General features: G+C 26.4%; 1 protein-coding gene across 2 annotated transcripts in view; it reads left to right on the top strand.

Annotated features, from left to right (window-relative positions):
* LOC111677800 (protein sidekick-2-like) overlaps nt 1-14,620 on the top strand; it is a 220,715-nt gene that overhangs the window by 182,429 nt on the left and 23,666 nt on the right. The gene's annotated exons all lie outside the window — the stretch shown is intronic.

Raw genomic sequence — 14,620 nt, 5'->3', positions numbered from 1 at the left:
TTGCCTCCATATATAAAAACACTTAGACACATAATCTAAGCAATCAATTTCTATTACATTTACCCAAGTTTTCATTTTACAAAAAAAAAAAAAAAATTATATGAAGAAAATATAAAGAAAGTTTATTTTTCTTTTCCTTTACTTAAGACTCTTTTTTGTAGATGTTGTTGTTGTTTTTTTCCATCATTTCAACTTGATTTTTATACCAAAATTGGAGGAGAAAAAAAAGAGTCAAGAAAAGTTTTTCAGGATAAATGTGACACAAGACATTACGGCTGTTGAAACAAGAACAAAAACTTGAAAATAAAGTAGCTGAAACACGCATGGGGTATACACTGCAAACTGTGGCAATTTAAACCTATACACCCACTTAAACTTGAAACAATCAAATGCATTAGTAGAAGGATAGAAAGCATAAAGAATCTTACAAACATGCATCTAAATATTTAACATAACGAGGGAAATTTGGAAATTACTTTGAAAATATTGAATATGTTGAACGTGTTTATTTTGAATAATTATCTTTTGACCTTCAATTATGTTATCTAATTTTTTATGAAATTTTATCTGATGGGTTATTTCGATGTTATTAATTAGTTTGGTTCCATTTATATTACATTCAAATATTGATTAACCCCCGTGGCATGTTACCTTGATGAAATACCTCATCTTTATGTTATGGAAATCCCGGAGACTATAAACGGGTGATGTCACTTCATTCCTCAAACATTCCTCGGAATGATTTGGCATGGGATGGAACAAGAGAACCACTTAATATGATACTATAGATGGTCAGTTGCCCGCAAGATTATGTCCTGGCTGGTCAATTCGTTGAGGATCCTTCTGGATCCTAAACCTAAATTCGCGGGGAGATTAAAAAACTGAAAACACGGTAAAGTCTATATTTCGGTGCTGTTAACGTTGAAAACAGATATCTCAGAAATGAGTTGTTGTTAAATGTATATGATACAGGATGAATGAAGTGGTCTTGACAGTCCGTATACCTAAAAAGAGTGTGTTGTTCTCTATGAGCGTGAAGAATGAAGTGTGTGCTGGGTTGAAAGATGATAGAAAAAAGGTCCAGGTGTGTTCATAAAAAAACACTGTACATACAAGTGTGTTCCATATGAGTAAGAACAAAGTCTTCAACTTATTTGATTGATTCCTATATAGGTCTACCGATTACGTCTCTAAGTTAAGCAACGGGACAGCAATGATCAGAGATTAGATAGCTCAAATACTTAGGCAAAGTGCACATATACTGGACCGGAAATTCCATATACATGAATTGCCACAGTGTGTAAGAAGCACAATTAGGTAGTTGTAAGTCGTCACAGAACCTCACCCAGTGGTTGAAAAAGATCACCGTGAAAAAAGGCCAGCACGGAAGGTGCTCACTAAAAGCAATTCGACATTTATTCAATCAAATATTGGTTATATAGCGCAGAAATCTGCCTTTTTCTAATCCTTTTAAGTTTAATGTCGTACACATATATGCACATTGTATTGGTGTATGAATGTGTGTGTATTAGAGACGCTGGCAAAGACTAATGTTAACAAATATATTTACTAACAGACACATATTAGTGTTTTTTTTTTAAGGATAAAATTTTACTCTCACATTTATAAATAACAACTATTTCTGTATACACCCTTAAACACACATATAGTCCTATATATACCTTTTAGTATACACTCGAATGCACTTATACATATGTATGCAATAGATTGATATAAAAGATTGCATTACACCAGGAAGCAATCAGTGCGGACACAAATCAACAGCAAACTTTTTCTTAAAAAGAAAAAAATCATAAAAAATACAAAATCAAGTAAATGTTATACAAACACATAATCAAACGCATACACATATATGTATTAATATACATATGTATGTGTGGGTGTGTTTCTTTGGACTTGTGACATGTAGTGTCGTAAGCAATCTATCAATGATTCGCAACCAAGCATTTTTTCCTGTGTACTACTAGGGATACAGTTTTTAATTTTATATAAGGGTCAGTTGTGATGTCTCCAAATTATTTATTAAAACTTTTTTAGAACACGCTTGTCACTCAGAACTGCCGGGAGTGTAGTTGTTGTTATTGTCTTAACATTTTCTTTGCTTTGCCAACAATTTTTCTTAATGTTTATTTGTAAATGTGTGTAAGTGTTTTTGTTAAGAATGTAAAAATGATAGAAGAAAGTACTTTTTTTAAACAATTTTTTTCTTAAACTCGGTTTTTATAGTCTTTACGGAATAAATTGTAAGTACTGTGTATTCAAGTAGCTCCATTTACTTTATTTTACAAGCAAACACATAATAAAACTTGCATTCATATACAGACGTAAATAAAGTATACACATACTTTACATTGAAATCTAAGGATGTACAGTGAGAAATAAACATGTAAACGTCTATATTTTCCGAAGGAGTACAGGTGCTATTTGATATAAAATACCAAATGAATATGATCCAATGAACTTGATGGATGGACAGACATCACTAAATCAAATCTGCAAGTGATTATTATTCGACAAGAACATTTTTGGATAGGTGTAAATACACAGAAAAAATTATAGGTAGTTTATTTTCAATTAACATGTTTTAATTTTATTTATTTTTTATTTAAACAAATTTTTATTTGTCTTAATTATCTCGTTTTTTGAAACTGTTTGAAACTTAAGTATAAAATTTTGATTAAATTTTTAATTAATTCAATTAATTTTTTTATTTGATTGAAAAAATTGTATGTCCTTCTTTTCTATCTTAGATTTATTTTTAGATTTATTTTTAATATTTTATTTTGAATTTTTGTGCTAGCAATATTTATAATTCTTAAATAGTCAATAAAATTTTAGGCATATAATATTCAAGTTTCTTGACAATTTATGAAACACTTTATATGTTAAATTGTAACAATAAAGTGATATTTTTTGAAAATGCTGAACGCATTGTTAAAGGTCTAGTATTCGATCGATTACACGATTAATAATTTGATTGTTTTAATCACCTTCTTAATTGATTTTTAAAAAATTCTCTATCAAACAGTTTAATTTATTTGATTAATAAATTAATAAAAAATCAATTTTATATTTATTAAATATTTTATTTATGCAATTAATGAATTAATCAATGTTAAATATTGTCTCAGTTATTGACATTAATTGTTCTGATTAATTCGTTATTTGGAAAAAATATATATTTTTATTTTTTTTTTTTTTTACAAATTTGGTAATTAATATCATCATTTTGGTTATTGGTGCAAAACTTGCTTGATACAATTATTTTGATAATTAAAACTCATTTTCAGTTTTTTCTGTATACAAAATTGTTGTTCTTTATAAACAATTTTATTGTTGTAGTGTTGTCTACAAATGCCATGAATTTTCATGTTTAGGTAAATTTATCTAGAAGAAGCAAGAATATAAAGTTGACAGAATGGATTTTAGTATGGCATAGGAATATATAAATTAATTTGCTTTAGCGCCATTATAACAACTCAAAAGGGCCTAATATATAGTTTATATTTTAAATTTCAGGACACAATATCCCAGCTGTGATAGACAAAAGTAAAATTTTGTCTCAGGGTTTCGACTTTGTCTGCCTGTGTTATATAAATCACTACAAATATTTTTTTTTGGACAGGTCCATAAATGACATTGCCTCCCATATAATGTCCACTTTCGAAAATAATTTAAACTCACATATTTCATTGACAAAAGCAGAAATGGCTATCAAAATTGGCATAAAGACATATTGGTATTTAAAAATCTTTCTGAATTTGTTTTTTTTGGATCCGTACATAATTGGTAATAAGTCTCGTATATGGTTCACTTCCCTATATATTTTATTAATAAAATAAGGATAAAAACCCGACATAGTATGTTTTATATATCGATAAATAATACTGTAAAATGTTGTTCGGATTGGCAAATAATTGGTCATGTCCACCCATAATAGGTTCATAAATTAGTAATGCACTTGATAAAAAACAATTGATTTTTAACAAATGATTTTTAAATGAAAGAGAGAGTATGGTACTTGCTTTTACTACACATTGCTTCAATTTTGTTTGCTACTGTATTAACAAATTGAATACTCATACGTCTTATCTAGCTGGCTGGCTGGCTTGATTGGTAACTATTCTATTTGGTATTTTGTTGTTAAAACTTAAAAATTTATTTTCTTTTTAATACAAACTTTATAAAGTATTGCAAGCCAACCTTTCCTTTAGGGCCATATATACTAAAACAAACAAAAAAGTTAGAAATTTTTGATATAAATATCTACTTATACATAAATTGATTAAAAGAAATATATTAAATTTATATATGATTAATAAAAATCAGCAATCCTTTTGTTAAAAAAAAGATCAATGAACTTTATAATTTTTTTTATCAAATGATTTGTTCGTTAAAAGTCAAATTCACATTAAAAGTTTCTCCAGTTCATAATTTTCTTTAACAACTATAAAGTTGTTCTTCCCTGCTGTGTAAAAATAAGACTAAAGTAAAATCATAGAAATGCAATAAAATGCATGATGTGGCCACTTCCGGCTCATATATCAGCCACTTTTATAAGTTTGCTTCTTTTCTTCTTGTACATCATTTCGTTAAAGGAGAAAATTGTCGTTATTTGGTTTTCCTAATATTGTTCTACATAAACTATAGATTTACGTTTGTGTATATAACTTATACAAATGTAGATGTATGTCCTCTATTTTTGCACATTTCACATACACTGACACTGGTATTATCGATGACATTTCGGTTGAATGGATTTTAAAACACTAAAATTGCAATGAAAATATGTGTAAAAAAAGCTCTATAAAAATATATAGTTTATAAAATAAAGACAATTTATGGTAGTTTTGTTATATTTTTTTTTCTCTTTTTCTAACAAACTTCTAAAACAACCAATTCCTCGAAGAGCACAAGCAATAAAGACATTATATCTATGTTTGGCATACACATGTTTGAGTGTTTTTTTATGTAATTTCATAAAATTATCTGTATATTTAGTAAAACGATATCATATAATTTATAATGTTAAAGTTAATGTATTTTGCAATGCTGTAAGTAAACATTGTGTTTAAGTTAAATTGAGATAATCTGTATTAGTTGAATGTTCAAAGATTGTGTAGTGAGAAATAGGTTAATGATCAAAAACGTTTTAAGTAAATTTATAGTTTCCTATTAATTATCTTTGATGAAAATTTACTTCATTTTATTGTTTTATCTAAATAGTTATCTTTGTGAATATATTGTTTTTTTTATAACAAACAAAATATAATTGTTGATATTTCTGGAGCTGCAGATGTGTTAAAATAGGTGCCGTAGAAATGAGGCCTTGATCGACTCAGTATAATATTCTGAAGGTATTTGTATCGACACTAGAATATTTAATATCATAATGGGAGCCAAAGTAATTTTTAAAGGTGTCCGGTTGCATGGGCTTAAGTAGGATCAAAGGTTTGTGTGTTACATACATCAGCACAATCGCATGATACCAAATATTGGTGTCTTATATATTTTATTATATATTTTTTTTCTAAGATTCATTAATTTTTTCTAAGATTCATTTAAATTTCTCGAAAAAAATATTTCACTATGATTTCAAGAAAATTTCCCAGGTTTGACCATCACTGTATATACATATGGGCAATTCTATACGATTATATGTGACATTCGCACGCCTTCAGAGTGGTTTAGATTTTGTAAAATTAGGAGTACTTGAAAACAATTTCGTCTATATTTGCAAAAGGAATCATCCCATTCTTGTTTTCCAAAATATGGATTAAAATACGGCAAAAAAACGGAAATGTTTTAAATGTTTAGTTAGTTAGTTAGTCCTTTATTGTACTTCTACGAGACTGATCACATCAACATACATGATAACGTTTGGTTAAATCTGATTTAACAATACTCTTGGGCTTAACAGGTTTTTTTTTCAGAAAATGCTTAGCTGCCCCTCTATTGTACTTCTACGAGACTGATTATATCAATATACATAAAGTTGTCATGTTATTCACTTTAAATAAAATTTCTTAATTTTTGCAATGGCTTACCTATTGAGCAAAATTATTATATATCTTAATACATGCATATGTAGTACATACAATTTACGTTTATTCTAATAACTTCTATCAATTAATTTACATTTTTCTATAAATTTAATTCCTGTCAGTAAATTAAAATCTTAATACTACAATCCTCTCTAACTGCATATGAACAATATTTTATTTTATTATATTTAACTTTTTTTCATATAATTTTTATATATAATAAATCTAATAAAATTCTTTTGTTAAACAAATAATTACAACACTTCAAGTTACAAGTTTCAACACATGAATAAACAAATAGAAATGAAAAACAAGAAAAACGACAGACATAAAATTATAGACATATTCAATGACAGATTACAAATCAATGCTTGTCATTAGCATTGTAAACAATAGATTGAAACCTACATAATAAAATACTTATAAATTAAGTATTTTGAAGTAAACAAAATAAGTAGAAAGTATTTAAAGATTGTCTGTGTATTATATACATACATACAAGTAAACAAATTTATATAATATTTATTGACAGAAAGCATTTCTATTATATTCTATTGCATGTAGGAGTAAGTGCGTGCATGTACGGATTGTTAGATTTGTAAATCAAAGTATATTTAATTTACACACAAAATGTGCATAAATACAAACATTTACCAAAATCTAATAAACCGAAATTATTAGAAAGTATCGGAGGAGAAAAGGGGAGTGTTCATTATTTAATTTACACAATAATAAGTCACAAACATATAAACTTATAAATAATGAATTGTATTGAAACAATAATAATGAGCTTATATAATTAATTAAGAGTTTAGATATATGTATGTGTGTATGTATTATTAGCGTATTATTTGTGCGAATTCAAAAGAGTAAAAGTCGTCTGTACAGAAATGGATGGACGGACGGACATGGCTTAAAAGAAAATTAAAATAAGCCGATATTCAAAAGATGCTATATGACATGTATTTATATACGTTAAAAACATCAGCACAACTAATCTACTACTCCCATCTACTAAAATCTTACAAGTATAATAATGTGCAGATTTTGGAAAAAGCTTAAATTTAATTAAAATTTAAAAAAAAGTATTCAAATACATTTATAACTGATAATAATATAATCAGTCATTCTCAACTAATATTACTTACTTGATTAACTTTTATTTATTGTTTTTGTACGTATATTTGTAGTTTACAACTAATTTATATCGAATATATATTTTAAAATATATTTACTATTATTATAATTTTAATTGCCATTAAAAGCCAAATCTTTCAACTAATGACTTGTGACAAAATTTTCATAATCTTAATGGTCATATTTAACCACAACAAATCTTATACACATCCTTGCACACCTTTATGGCATATTTCCTCTTTTTGAACTCAAGGAAATTACTTTATCTTTGTGACAGTAGTTTTGTTATGGACTTATAATTTCAAATGTACTTAATTTCTTGAAATGAAAATCTTGATATAAGCTATTTTATTACTAACGTTATTTATATATTTCCTTTTGTCAATATTGATTTGTACTTGCATATTAACTTTACAAGATACATATGTACATTAATTTACATATTTCTCTAAGAGTTCTGTTCCCTAATAATAATATCGAATTGTGAATTATATTTTACATATGATTAAGTTTATTCAGTTTATATATCCATAAATATTTGTACAAATATATTCATGTTTATGAATTTGTGTTTCATTTGCATACTTGCTCATATATTTGTATATTTGCTCATATGTTGTTTGTATTTGAACAATCATTTGAAATATTATATATACATAAATATTCATTGGAAATATTATGAACTTTACCGTAATAAAGGTTTGTCAAATTGATATACTACTGATTAAGATAGTTATGAATTATTAAGGGTCAAATACTAACAACAAACTAATGTTATACTAGAGTATATGAAGGCGTTTTTTGTTGTAGAATATTTTATTATTTGCTAATAACAGCTGAAATATTTCACAGGAAATAATCGGTCATTTATAAAATACAATAAAAATATGACTTCGAAAAAATTATATTGGGAGTCCCCAGAAAGTTTATTTATATTTTTCTGGATTAAGTAGTTTTTATACCCTACACCACTATAGTGGGGAGGGTATTATAAGTTTGTGCTGATGTTTGTAACATACAAAAATATTGGTCCAATACCCACCTTAAAGTATACCGATCGATTCAGAATCATTTTTTGAGTCGATTAAGACATGTCCGTCCGTCTGTCTGGCTGGCTGGTTGGTTGGCTGGCTGTCCATGTAAACCTTGTGCGCAAGTTACAGGCCGCAATTTTCAAGATAATTTGATGAAATTTGGACCAAGCATATTTTTTGGCACAGGGACGAAGCCTACTGAAAATGGTTGAAATCGGTCCATTATTTCACCTAGCCCCCATACAACCGTACCTCCCGATTTGAACTTTTTATGCTATAATTACGTCTAATATTCTGCTATCTCTCTAAAAATTGGCACAAATAAGTCTTATAGAAGTATAAATGACACTGCAGATTTTCGTAAGGATCGGCTTTTATTTGACCCTAGCCCCCATACAAACCCCCCTTCAAAAATGTCTTAAACGTCTAAAATTGATTTGTAACCATTTCTATCGTAATGAAACTCAACAAAATTAACTGTTATTTAAAAATATATATAAAGACTCATTTAGACATTTTTGCTTAATATTTGCTTAAATATTTTGGAATTATGGTAATATTCGTCATAAAAGATTCTTTATAAAAAAAATAAAATATAGTCATGGTGTAGAGTATTATATGGTCGGCCATGCCCGACTATACTTTCCTACTTGCTTTAAATATAATTAATTTGTGCTTCCATTCGTTATTCGTTTATTGCTTTTAACTCTTTATTCATGATTGCTAACTTTTTTTTAAGGAAATATTCGATTTTATTTATTTGTTTTAACCGTTTTTTTTTTTTTTTTTTGAAAATACTTCAATACAAATTTTTGGAAATACAAAAACAATTTATATCAAAAATTAGATGTAGGAATGAGATCTACATTATAAAAACGTTAAACCTTTGGAACTGATTTGAACATTGTCAATAAATAGTGTTTAACATGTATTATCGTGACATATTTATTAAAAATATTATAAAGTAAGACATACAAGATACAACCACTGATAAAATGTGAGAACTTTGTTTACGAAATTGCAAAATGTATAGGGTTGCTATTAAAAGTTGTGATAAACATAAACAATCAAAATGTTTTGATATTTTTGGAAGTTCTACAAACGAGTCGTTACGTTTGTGGTCGCCGCAAATAGCATCGTGTGTGCGTATAATAAAAAAAGTTGTATTAAGAGATTGTTTTCAAAATTGAAGCATTTTTGTGCAATATACGTAGCAATGTTATTTAAAAGGTAGCATCGACTCTTAAACTACAAACATAAATGGTTTAAGTAAGTTTAAAAGACAGTTCTTATAACAATTGGGTGGGAACTATCTGAAATAATGAACCGATTTTCAGTAGGCTTCGTCCATGGGTCCTACGAAACATATATGCCAAATCTCATTACAGTCGCGGGTATAAAAATCCACGTGCGTAATTTCGAATACAATCCATCATTGCGTATGAGTTGTATTATATACTATGACATTAAGTATACGTCTAGTGGTGCAATTTTTTAAGCTATACCCTTTTATACCCTCCACCACCATTGGTAGAAATGGAGGGTATATAAGTTTGTCGTTCCGTGTGTAATACAAAGAAATATTCATGTGAGACCCAACAAAGTATATATATATATTCTTAGTAATTATCAAATTCTGAGTCGATTTAGCTATGTCCGTCTGTCTGTCTGCGTAAAACACGCTCACGTGAAAACTAAGCCAAGAACATCAACTATTTATAGAAAATATTTATTGTTATCCTAAGCAGTTTGGTATTAAAAATCAGCAAAATCGGTTAACAACGTAAAAAGTTATGAGTAAAAATTTCGGATTACCTCGAATAAAATGACATATTTTTCGTAATTAAAGACATTAAAAAATCGTAATAAGTCTTTAATTGTAATCATTGAACTAAAAATTTAATACTTTATTTATTGTGGGTAATTATGAGTAACAGGTTTCTGATTCTTATTCAGTTCATTAAAAAATATAAAATCAAATCAGATTGTTTTTGAAAGTTTTTCCATAACTTTATCTATAGTTAGAATTAGTTAGATAATTTCAACATTAAATTCAAAAATTTGCAACTTAACTTTCTCACTAAGTGTTTGGATCATAGATAGAATTTTTAAAAGAGTATTGCTTTACGACAAATACAAAATGAATAAAATTAAAAATAAATATATTTTAAATATTTACTCACAGTTACTAGTTTAATAAACAATAAAGTTTATTCATAACTACATAATTTAAATTCTAAATTAATTAGTCAATAACACAATTTTCTACATCAATAACTGCATAAACATACACTTTGTTATATTTGAACTGTTAATATTTACCACAAAATATACAAATATTCGTAGAAAATGCAGGAATGCATATTGTATATTAACAAAAAGGAAGTGTTATGATGACATTTTAATGTATATTGTTAAAATATTTTCATATGTAGTATATGTTCTAAAAGGTATAAGCAACTAAGTCGACTTAAGATAGAGTTGAATTTTTGAATTTTTGACTTTATATACTAATAAAATTAAATTTGAAATTCTCTTTAAATTCTATCATTATATATTTAAATTTACAAATTAAATATATTTGAATTTTAAAAAAGTTATTTTACTTAATTTTCAACTTAAGCTGTTATTGCTTATAATCTCGAATATGTTAATATTCGTGCAAAGTTATACATTTATGTATGTTTAAATAAATTTCAAATATATTTATGTATATATGTATGTGTGTATATGTGTCAAGTTATTACAAATATATGCAATACATTTGTAGATACAATAAATACAAAATTCGTTTAATATTTATGCAAGTATTTGGTATATTGAGTGTTATGTCAATATTCAAATACTTGTTAACATGTCCTATATACAAACACATATGTAAGTATACATACCCAGCAAAAACTATTCAGTGGCTTGTACACATCTACTACCGTCTGCATTAATTTTTTAGAACAGCATAAGTTCGTATTCTATGTAAATTGTTTTAACTCCTTATTTGTAAGTACTTATATAAGTGGTGGCTTGTTGTGAGTACTTTCTTCCAATGTTATCATCGTGTTAAAATAATGAGTTAAAATCCTAAGGAATAAATTGTAAAAACTTTTTTTTAGCTTTTCAATGTAATGTTTGTTGGGTATATTTATATATGCCTATGTATCTGTGTATGACCATATACTGTTTATGATATTATGCATATATTTTAATGTATTTGTGTATTAAAATACAATTTATTGTCGAAATATGTATGTATGTTAACAATTGTACTTTGATAAAATATTCAAAGACTTCAACTGTCTTTCGGTTAGCATTTGTGTTTAAATACTCGTTAGTTTAATGTACAAAATATATGTAAATTAAATAATATATATATTTTTTTTGTATTTTAAATTCGAATAAATTTTAGAAATTTAAATACGTTAAGACAAATTTTAAATACTCACTTACTAAGTGACAAAATCTGATTGAGTGGAACATTGTAATAAAAAATAATAATACAAGAAAATAATTAATATCGCTTTATGAAAAGTTTGCAAAATATAATAATTTTCATTTGTTTAACAAAGTGCAAGGTGCAATTTTTAAGATTCCCCTTAATTTCACACTTCTTTCAAATTGTTCTCCTTATCTATACAGATTTATCGTTGCGTATGAGTTACACTTAATACAAAGAGTTTAAAAAGTATACGACTCTTGTTAAAAATTTTACAGCATATGCAAATGTTGCATATTTTTAGGATGAAATGCAATGCAAAAGATATTTATGTAACATAACAAGTATATATAGTCTGGTATGGCTGACCATATTAAAAATCTATATCAGTGTGAATTTTGATCTTTAAGTAATTTTTTGAAGTTTTTATGGAGTCAAGACCAAATTCAGTATTGGCAGGTAAGTCTTTTTAAGGTTAAATTTAGGAGGAACTTTTGGTTATAATTAAGGTCAATATTATGAAATTTATCTGTTTAAAATTTTTAACTGATAAATAAATTTAACTTTTAAATGTTTTAAATTTTTTAATATTTGACATTTTTATTTTCTTCATTAAAATATGATATAAATAATTATTTATATTATTATATTATAATATTATATTATAATATACAAATGTAATGAAACACAAAAGTTGCATTTTGTATTTTTGATTTTTATGAATAACAAGAGAAATTTTGGTAGTTTCTCAAAGTACAATTTAATAAACCCAAAAGCTACTGTAAAATGACCAAAAATAACTAATTTATAAAACCAAAGAAAAATTCGGTTATAAGTGTACCTTTATACTATGTGTAGTTAACAAAGAGTAAGCTGGAAAATATCAATCTAAAATTTGATTAAACTCTTTTAAAACTTGTCTTCCACATAGATTTTTTTACTTTTTTAATTTTTGTGTACACAAATGCATAAATGCAAAATGGCATAACAAACAAAATAAAAAGAAGTAAGAAGTTATAGTCGGGCGAGGCCGACTATATAATACCCTACACCAGTACCCATTTACTGCTTAATAAAACTGTGGATATTTAAGTAAACTTTTGATGGGGGTTTTAGAAGTTCATCAGGGTTATCAAGACTAGTATAGAACTTGGTTTTGCAGCTTTTTGTCGAGATACGAGTATATAAAACATAATTATGAACTTAAAAGCCCAATTTGGCGAGTTAAGTTCTATGGGGCCTAGGAGAAATAATGGGCCGATGTCAACTATTTTCAATAGGCATCGTCTACAGTACCATAAAAGATCATGTGCCAAATTTCATTGAATTATCTCCAAAATTGCGACATGTAGTTTGATTACAATGTTTACAAGCCCTATTCGGGGGTACAGTTGTATGGGATCTAGGTGAAATAATGGACCGATCTTAACCATTTTCAATAGGGTTCGTCCCTGGGACAATACCAAATTTCATTAAATTTTCTTCAAAATTGCGGCCTGTAGTTTGATTACAGACGGACGGACGGACAGAGCTAAATCGACTCAGAAAATGATTCTGATTCTGGTCCTATACCCACTTTAAGGTGGGTAGAGAACAAATATTATTGTGCGTTACAAACATTAGCACAAAACCAATATACCCTCCCCACTTAAGTGATGTAGGGTATAACAGTTAAAAATAAAATGTAGGGTATAACAATTAAAATTTTACTATAAAATATTGTTGTAAATTATTATAACACGTTTGTCAGAAACGCTTATTAAGATATAACAAATGTAGGGAGAAGTAATTTCTTTATAAATTTTTAATTTTCAATTTATTTCTTGTGTAAATTTTTTAAAATGAATTTTATGCCCTTTGCATTTTAAGCGATAATTTACTTCATATAAAAATTGAAATATTAAGGTAAAATTTGAATACAGTAGTACACTGTATGTTGTTAGCTGACACATGCTATCAGTTGTGGTCAAAATCTATAATTTTTTATGCTTCGCATTACTCAATCTTAGAATGGACATTTATGTTCTTGTTTCGATATTTCAAAATTTTACTACATACATATTTAAGGTGAGATTTAACAATGTGACTAAGATTTGATGATTTAAAATTTTACTTATTCTAAACCAGAAACCTTCATCTAATAACGTAGTACATAAGTATTACAGTTAAGTTTATAAATAAATTTTAAATATTTAAGGAACTATGTATAAATATTTGTATGTCTTATAATCGGATATGATTTTTTATAATTTCATATAATTTTTTTAATTTATTTTCAATTGCCAATAAAATATTTATTGATTTTTAGTACACAGAAAAAACTGAAAATGAGTTTTAATTATCAAAATAATTGTATCAAGCAAGTTTTGCACCTATAACCAAAATGATGATATCAATTACCAAATTTGTAAAAAAAGTAAATATATATATTTTTTTCCAAATAACGAATTAATCATAACAATTAATGTCAATAATTGAGACAATATTAAAAATTGATTAATTCATTAATTGTATAAATTAAATATTTAATAAATATAAAAATGTTTTTTTTTATTAATTTATTAATCAAATAAATTAAACTGTTTGATAGAGAATTTTTTATAAATCAATTAAGAAGGTGATTAAAACAATCAAATTATTAATCGATTACGTTAAAGGAATACTAGACCTTTAACAATGCGTTCAGCATTTTGAAAAATTTTCACTTTATTGACACAATTTAACATATAAAGTGTTTCATAAATTGTAAATAAACTTGAATATTATATGCCTAAAATTTTATAGACTATTTAAGAATTATAAATATTGCTAGCAAAAATTAAAAAAAAATATATTAAAAATAAATTTAAAATAGAAAAGAAGGCCAGAAATTTTTTTTCAATCAATTAAAAAATTACTTGAATTAATTAAAAATTTAATCAACATTTTAGAATTTAGTTTCAAACAGTTTCAAA

The sequence above is a fragment of the Lucilia cuprina genome, chromosome 4 (assembly GCF_022045245.1).
Source record: "Lucilia cuprina isolate Lc7/37 chromosome 4, ASM2204524v1, whole genome shotgun sequence".
Taxonomy (NCBI): Eukaryota; Metazoa; Arthropoda; class Insecta; order Diptera; family Calliphoridae; genus Lucilia; species Lucilia cuprina.
This window is presented reverse-complemented; position numbering and strand designations above follow the sequence as displayed.